Here is a 9,081-nt window from a genome sequence, read left to right as displayed (position 1 = left end):
GGCCTCGAACTCAGAAATCTGCCTGCCTCTGCCTCCCAAGTGCTGGGACTAAAGGCGTGTGCTACCACCGCCCTGCTGGCCTAGACTCTTATAAACCCATCTTCCTCAAAGTGTATGCAACTTAGGGAGATGGGACCTATACCAAGAAAGTCTATTCTCCCACTGAACACCTGAGCAACTTCCTCAAGGTGCCCATGAGAATCCCTAACCTTCCAGCTTTTACGACAGTGATTAGAATTCATATGTCTCATTGGCCTGAAGGGATTTTGGCCCAAGAATATATCAGTTCAAGACTTTCTTAGGGGGAGCAGAGAGGGGGCTCAGTGGGTAAGAGAGGATTTGCCACCATGCCTGAGGCTCTGAGTTCAAATTCTGAGACTTGCATGGTAGGAGAGATATCTATGGAAACTCTTCTGAATGCCATGCTCATACCATGGGTCCAACATACCCATGTACACATGCACAGGTAAATACATGTAATTATAAACATGTAAATAATCTTTCTTGGACATTTTTACGAATTTCTTCTTTTTTAAATAGGTGATCTTGGTCTAACAGTCACTTCCTATCTCATTCCCTACCACCTCTGAATGTTCACGAACATAACACAGTTTCTCACCCTTCACTTTGGTCCCAGTATCCTTTTCTGGCATCTAGACTTCCTCTCCCCAAGTCCAGCACCATTATATTTACTGGACAGTCTCTGATATTTGCAGATGTCATTCCAGCAGATGTCAAGACACTCCCACACCTACCTCCAAGACTGACTCTACATCTGAACTATATGACCTTCCCTCAAGAACCCTTTAAGAACAGAGGCTGAATTACAGACTTCTTAGTGTCTCCAGACATGGGACCAGCATTCATACGCTGAACATTATCTGCTTTCCATACTCTGTAAACCTTCAGGACACAAAAGCCACACATAATTCTATGCACACTTCTTTACTAGCCTTTCTTTATGCATTGAATCTGCCTAACAGACAAGAACCAGGCTTCCACTTACTAAAAATACTTGTTAATCTCTTTGAACACTTGGAGGCATCCTAAGTGAGTTCTGCTTTGAGACCCGGCCTCATGTGTCAAAGGCTGGCCTCTTAGCTCCCCATGTAGCTGAGGATTTAGAACTCCTGAGTGATCCTCCTTCGTCTACCTCCCAGGTGCTGCGATTACTAGCCTGAGCTACCGTGCTTGGTTCCTAAAATGCTTCGTGATGTTTCTTTCAAGCATTCTAAAAATGTTAAAAAGTTATTAGGGATAAACACAAAACTAAAATTTTCCCGACTCGGAACCCCGGTGTTTGAGAAGCTGAAGGAGGAGGATTGGAGTTCGAGGCTTGTCTGAATCTAATAAACTGAACTAGTCTCAGAAACACAAAATGAAAGAAAAAAGTTCCTTCACGTAGACAAGGGTAATTTTGTAAGACCTCTTAAATTCGAAAAATAATTTCTGTGCTCCTGTAGTCACCATTCACAGATCCTATCAGTTACTGTACTGTAATAGACACCCCATCCCTTTTTATGTATGTATCAGTACTTTCTGAATCCAGATGAAGATGACCCTGGAACTGACAACGTGAGCTGCCATGTGGGTGCTATTGAACCAATGTGCTATGAGAGAGAAACCAGTATTAACCACTGAGCCATCTCATCTTCCCAGCCCCCAAACTTTAATAAAGTCTTGTCTATTTAAAAAAAAAAAAAAATTCTATGTCCATAGTCCGGTCTTCACGTGACTTGGAAGAGCGGCACAGGCGGAGTCACGAACCTTAGCCGCACGGTCTGGCCCGCCCTCCGTAAATTCCGCGTGGAAACGCGATTACGACCCCTCGCCTACCCACTTCCGCGAAGAGCACCCAGAGCGCAGGCGCAACTTCGGGCCGCCTTTCCGAGATCTCCTAGGCTAGGGTTGGTGAATGCGCATGTGCGGAGGGGCTAGGCCCGGTAATTACGCGGGAGCAGGTGGGTCTCGAGAACTCACGCGACTGGCTCCTCCCACCTAAAAATAAGTGGGCGGAGCTGCTTCGCCATGCGCACGCGCCCTGAGTGCAGGAAGGTCGCGTGGTTGAGGCGAGCTTTACGCATGCTCATTTAAAGCCCCCGAAGTTTATGACGTCAGCTACACCATCCTGTTTTGTATCCCGTTCCCCACAGTCTCGCTTTTAAAGAGCTAGACTCTAGATCTACCTGATTGTGGTTTTGACTTATAAAATATTTTATTGTGATTAAAAATTCACTATGGCCGGGCATTGGTGGCGCACGCCTTTAGTCCCAGCACTTGGGAGGCAGAGGCAGGTGGATTTCTGAGTTCAAGCCTAGTCTACAAGGTGAGTTCAGGACAGCCAGGGCTACACAGAGAAACCCTGTCTCAAAAAAAAACAAAAAAAACAAAAAAAACAAAAAAAACTCTTACAATAGTAGACTTCCTAAAATAAATACTATTAAAATAGAGCTTCAATACATATATATATAGATATATATGAACATTATACTACTATATATGTATATATATACATATATATATAATAGTAGTCCATAAGTGGCATTCTTCACTCAGAAGATAGCAGTACTGTTCCGTTCCAGCTTCAGGCTTCTAGAAAGTTCCTCATAAGGGTTTATCTAATTAGACTGGCCAGGTATGTAATGGTCTCTCAGACCATAGGGCAGCCATCATTATGGTCCATTCTTTCTATGTACTTTCTGTAGTCTAGACAGTATGTAATAGCATGGCAGGGTTACTTTAACTTTTGTTTCTTTAATTGCTATTGAGGCCATGCATTTTTCCTCCCTTGGGATAACTTTATTAGTTTTATGCTTTGCCTAATAATTATTTTTGGACACTGTAATCTCCACTGGCTTCTCCCTGTAGACAATCACTCTTGGCTTTTGCAGGTTTTTCTGACACCTTTTTTTTTTTTTTTTTAAGTATGTGGGAGAGGCCAGGCATGGTGTCGGCTGTCTTTTGTAATCCCAGCATTTAGGTGTTAGAGCCAAGAGCAACCAGGAGTTCAAATTCATCCTTGGTTACATGGTGAGTTCGAGGCCATCCTGGGCTATGTGTGATCCCATCTTGAGGGAGAAGGGCACAAACAGATGGAAAAGGGATGAAGGTTAGAAGACAAAGACCATCCCTCTAAAGCAATTCTGCAGAAATAAAGGTGTGTTCTGAGCCTGCCCTAGCTCATAACACCAGCACCATAGAGATTGATAACAAAGAAATAGGGGACGGGGGCGGGAAGGTGGAGGAGAAGGAATCTATAGACTTACGAGGAGGTGGCCCACATAGCTGCAAAGGGACTCAGAGGAATGACTTCTGACATCGATCCTGAAGGAGAAAGTCCCAGAGGGAGTAGGTTTTCCCACGAGGTAATGAACTGAAGCGCATGTTGGTGCACAGCTGCAATCCAAACACTTGGGGGGTGGAGTAGGAGAATCAGGAGTTTAAGATCATCCTCAACTATAAGTTTGAGCCGAATGTGGGCTATGTGAGACCTTGTCAGAAAAAAAAAAAAAACTCTCATATTCAGTAGAATGGTAAACAATGGCTTCGACTGGAATTCACTGGTAGAACGTGTACTTAGCATGCCCAGGGTCCTGGATTCCATCCTCAGCATTAAAAGACAATTACCACCGGGCAGTGGTGGCGCACGCCTTTAATCCCAGCACTTGGGAGGCAGAGGCAGGCGGATTTCTGAATTCGAGGCCAGCCTGGTCTACAGAGTGAGTTCCAGGACAGCCAGGGCTACACAGACAAACCTTGTCTCGAAAAACACCAAAAAAGACAATTACCGGAGGGCACCACACACTTGTAACCTTAGCAAGTAGGAGGCTCATGAGTTCCAGGCCAGCCTGGGCTACAAAGCAAGTGTCTCAAAAACAAAACCTGGGTAGTAGTGGCGCTCGCCTTTAATCCCAGCACTTGGGAGACAGAGGCAGGTGGATCTCTAAGTTCCAGGCCAGCCTGGTCTACAAAGTGAGTTCCAGGACAGCCAAACAGAGAAACCCTGTCTCAAAAAAACAAACAAACAAACAAACAAACAAAAAGACTACACTGGGGTTTTGTTGTTGTTGTTGTTGCTGTTTTAGAGACAGGATTTCTTTATGTACCCCTGGCCATCCTGGAACTCACTCTGTAGACCAGGCTGGCCTCAAACTCAGAGATCTACCTGCCTCTGCCTCCAAGTGCTGGGATTAAAGGCATGTATCACCCCAGTCCAGCCCAGAAACTATTGTATTGCTCTCTTTCAATATTTCTATGATTTCTCTTTAGTAATAAATTTAAAAAAGAAGGGAGGAGGAAGATGTAGCTCAGTTGTAGCCATCCTAACCTGTGAAGGGCTCTAGCTTCTATCCTTAGCACCATAAAAAAAAAAATTGACAGGGCATAGTGATGCACACCTTTTATCCCAGGACTCAGGAGGCAAAGCCAGTCAAACTTATTTCTGTTTAATATCCGCCTGGTCGGTAGAGAGAGTGACATAGTGAATTCCTGTCCCAAAGCAAAGCAAAACAAAACAAAACCTTTAAATTCTGAGAGCGCCTAGAGGATGTTCCTTCCGAACTGAAGACCTGAGAACCAGCTTTATGGAGATATAACTCATATGCCATAAACTTCACTCATTTAAAGCAAACAGTTGGTTTTCAGTCTTCTCATGTGAAACCGTTACCACAGTCAATTTTAGAGCAACTCTATTACCCCTACAAGAGAAGCCCCAATAAACCTGGCCAGTTACAGATTTCTGATCCCAGCACCCTGGAAGCTAGGACAGAGGGATCAGAAATCCAAGGTCATGTGCAGCTGCATAGAGAGCTTGAAGCCTGGCACAGTGGCACATGCTTTTAATTCCAGCACTCGGAGGGCAGAGGTAGGCTGATGCCATGAGATTGAGGCGAGCCTGGTCTACATATCAAGTTCCAGGGCTGCACAGTGAAACTCGGTCAAAACAAACAAACAAACAAACAAAACCAACAACTTGTGCTCATCAGGTGCTACTCCCCGATCCCAGGAATCTAATTCCTGTTTGGATAGACTGGCCCACCATGGACACTTCAAATGAATGGGGTGGCATAATTAGTATCCTATGATGATCAGCCCTTTCGCCTGGCATCCTGTCTTTAAGTTTTATCCTCCACGTTGCAATACTTGTAGTGTCATGACTCAGTCCATTTCATAGCCAAATAATATTCCATTGTACAGACAAACTGTGCTTTGTTCACGTGTTCACCCATTGATGGACACTTGGGTTGTTTCCACCATCTGTCCATTGTATTCATCGAGACTGGCTGGTCCAGACAGGTAGGTCTTTCCTGGTACTGAGGGGAAGGCAGGCTGAGACCCGGGTTATTGGGAAACCCCACACTCCATGTCATTTTGGGTTGCACACTTAGTATGAGCTGCAAGCACTGAATCTGGACAATTCTGAATGAGGTCTTGGGGTTTCTTTGCTAGGGCAGATCATCCAGTCCTAAGCCAAAGCTTTGGAGTGGGTTAATGTCTACAGGACCCACGCCTCCTCGAGGAAACATTTATTTACCTGTGGCGTGTGGGAGCCTCTCTCACTTCACATCCCATGGGAACACCCTTCTCTCAAGCTGTAAATGAAGTCTTTCAGAAGAGTCTAGTCAAATCCTGACCTTGCAGATCTGGCCAGTGATTGTTATAAAGGTACTTAGGGCATTTGCTGTTCTTTTTGTTTGTTTGTTTGTTTGTTTGTTTTCGAGACAGGGTTTCTCCGTGTAGCCTTGGCTGTCCTGGAACTCACTCTGTAGACCAGGCTGGCCTCGAACTCAGAAATCTGCCTGCCTCTGCCTCCCAAGTGCTGGGATTAAAGGCATGCGCCACCACCGCCCTGCACATTTGCTGTTCTTACAGAGGACTGGGAGTTGGTTCCTTGCACCAGTATGGAGGTTTACAACGGGGTATAACTCGAGTTCCATGGTATCTGGCGGCCACTTTTAGCCTCCGCAGTCAGCAGACAGGAATGTGGTGCATTTTACACAGGCAGGCAAAGCACTCAAGCACATAAAATAAAAAATTCAAAAGTCTTTAACAGCAACAACGGAAGGGTCTTTGAAATGGATGCTTGCAAAAGTCATATACTGACTGGCCCGTCCAGCCTACCTACTTATGGACTTGTGAAAACTGTCTCCAGGCTCACTGGTTAAGAGTGCTGGCTGCTCTTCCAGATGACCAGGGTTCCATTGCCAGCATCCATGTGGTGGCTCACAACTCTCTGTATGTAGCTCCAGTTCCAGGAGACCTGACATCCTCTTCTGGCTTCTATAAACACTACACTCACATGGTACACAGTCATGCATGCAGGCAAAACATCCATACATATAAAATAAAAGTAAATAAATCTCTTAAAAATGCAATCAGAGGGCTGGTGAGATGGCTCAGTGGGTAAGAGCACCGACTGCTCTTCAGAAGGTCATGAGTTCAAATCCCAGCAACCACATGGTGGCTCGCAACCACCCGTAATGAGATCTGACGCCCTCTTCTGGTGCGTCTGAAGACAGCTATAGTGTACTTACATATAATAAATAAATAAATCTTAAAAAAAAATGCAATCAGATTCTGACCCCCTATGGAGAACAATCTCACATGCTTACAACCAGCCCCCTCTCAGCTGTATTGTAATACAGATAAACCATAGTTCAGATCTTTCTCTTCCACACAGACCTAGCTAGCTTCCTCTGAATTTTATTAAAAATTGTACAAACGTGCCACTCACAGTGAGGAACTGAGATGCAGCATGTTGGAATGTAGTCTGGCCTAGAAAGGATAAGGACGCAAAGCCACCGCTCAGCAGGTGGCAAGGAGGCTGGAGACAGGGCCACCAGCCAAAGGACATTTTGTACCCAGGGTAAAGGTTGGCTGCAGCTGCTGGTCAGGTGCCTAAAGGGAAAAGCGACACACTGTGAGGAGAACCAGAGTCAGCCAGTGCAGGCTCTAGCAGCTAGCTGGGCCAACTGAGTACTTGAGATTGGAATTTGGAAACAGTTAATTTCTACAAGTAATTAAAATCACTGTGATGATGGGCTGTGTTATTACAAGCCTTTAATCCTATTTCTTGGGAGACAGAGGCAAGTGGATCTCTGTGAGTTCAAGGCCAGCCTACAAAGCGAGTTCCAGGGCAGTCAGGATGACACAGAGAAACCCTGTCTTGAAACAAACAAACAAACCCGACACAGTGACATATGAATGTACGGAAGGAGCGGGTCGGTTTTTTTTTTCACCAAGAGCATAAGAGGGCTGATGGTGGAAGGAGAGAGGCTTCATGGCTCATGCTTATGATCCCAACACTTGGAAGCAGAGGCAGGGTAGATCTCTCTGGGTTCCAACAATAAAAGCTTACAAAAACCTTCTGTTTTCAGAATAGGCAGAATGGCAGCAAGTGTCAAGTGCAGGAAGAGGAAGTCCCAGGTGTCTGTTACAGCTACGATTTCCTGAGTGTTTGAAATTTTTATTCTGCCCTCCCGCGCGCGCGCGTGTGTGTGTGTGTGTGTGTGTGTGTGTGTGTGTGTGTGTGTGTGTGTGCCATGTGGAGATCAGACACAATGTGCACGGGTCAGCTCTCTCCTTCCCACAGTGTGCACCAGGGATCTAATTCAGGGTGGCAGGCATGGCAGCGAGTGCCTTTATCCACTGAGCCATTTCACCCGCCTCCATTTTACTTTCTTTTTATGTTTGAGAGGTTCGTTGTTGTTTGTTTCTTTGTTATCAACAGTAGGGAGTCAGAGGTGCGTGGATCTCTGGTAAGGTCAGACAGATCTACATCGTGAGTTCCAGGACAGCCGGGGATATGTAGTGAGACCCTGTCTCTAAACTAAACAACCCTGAGAATGGAAAAAACAAAACAAAACCAAACCAAAACAAAACAACAAACCTTTGTCTTCAGAAATGGACAATAACGATAGTGGGATGGGGGGTGGACAAGAGAGGTTCAGATGGCAGGTGTGTTAAGTGCTTAAGCAGAATAAACAGGGATAAACACACGGAGATTCCAATTTTAAGCAGGCCAGTTCTGAGAACTCCTGAACAAACCTCTGAAGAGAGGGAAGGCAAGATCCATGCTCTCCAGTGGAGGAAGAGGCGTCCTGGCAGCTGCTCCAGAAGAGCCCAGTGCCTGAGGCAGGAACATGGCGCACTTTCCAGGAACAGCAGAGAAGCCAGTGTGTCACTCCCGCAAAGGCTGAATGGGGAGGCTTAAGGGGACTGGACAAAGAGAAAAGTGAAGGTGCTAGACGGGTCTTCTAGGACCTTCAAGGCGTTGTGAGCAGAGCAAGAATTTGTATCTGTAATATGTACACCGAGCAACTTCCACGGAGACGGTCTCCAGAGAGCATTCCCGAAGATACTCAAAGCAGTTCTAAGAACAAATGGCCTTTTCCTGCCCTTAAAATTTCCCGCTACCCTGCCTCTGCAGGAAGAGGCGGGCACTGCCAGTCAGCTTTGGTGTTGCCATAACAACCTCCTTGGGCCCAGACTCACTACTCTAGCTGCCGGTTGAGAGTTAAGCCCAAGGCTGCTGTTACAGGTGAGCCGGGTAGATGGAGGGGCTGGAGCTCCGGAATGACCCCAGCTGTCTATCCCCTCCCCTCCAGTGTCCACAGAGCTCTCCTTCGTTCTTAAGAAACAAAACAACCTGCGCAGGCTTGCAAGCCTTTCTTTCCGCACTCACTTGAGCCTCTCCTTAAGTTCTGAAAAGTGGAGGGAAGAGTGGATTCAATGATAACATAGATGAAGCAGTAAGGCCTATTGACGCCTCTGCATCATTGGAGTCTAGTGCAGGGTTCGCTTAGGGGCTATAGCACCAATGTCTCCCTTAACTTTTGCTCATCCTTCATTTATTTTATTTTTAAATTCTAAGTGTATGGGTATTTCACCAACATGTATTTCTGTGCACAATTTGTATGCCGCTATTGAATTCCCTAGAACTGGAGTTACACACATTGTGAGCTGAGCTGCTATCTGAGTGCTGGGACTCGAACTAGGGAACTAGGTCCTCCACAAGTGTGGCAAGCGCTGCTCTTAACCACTGGGCACTGAGCCATCTTTTCCTTCTCTGGTTTCTGCTTT

The sequence above is a fragment of the Mastomys coucha genome, unplaced genomic scaffold, assembly GCF_008632895.1.
Source record: "Mastomys coucha isolate ucsf_1 unplaced genomic scaffold, UCSF_Mcou_1 pScaffold22, whole genome shotgun sequence".
In the NCBI taxonomy this organism is placed as follows: Eukaryota; Metazoa; Chordata; class Mammalia; order Rodentia; family Muridae; genus Mastomys; species Mastomys coucha.
This window is presented reverse-complemented; position numbering follows the sequence as displayed.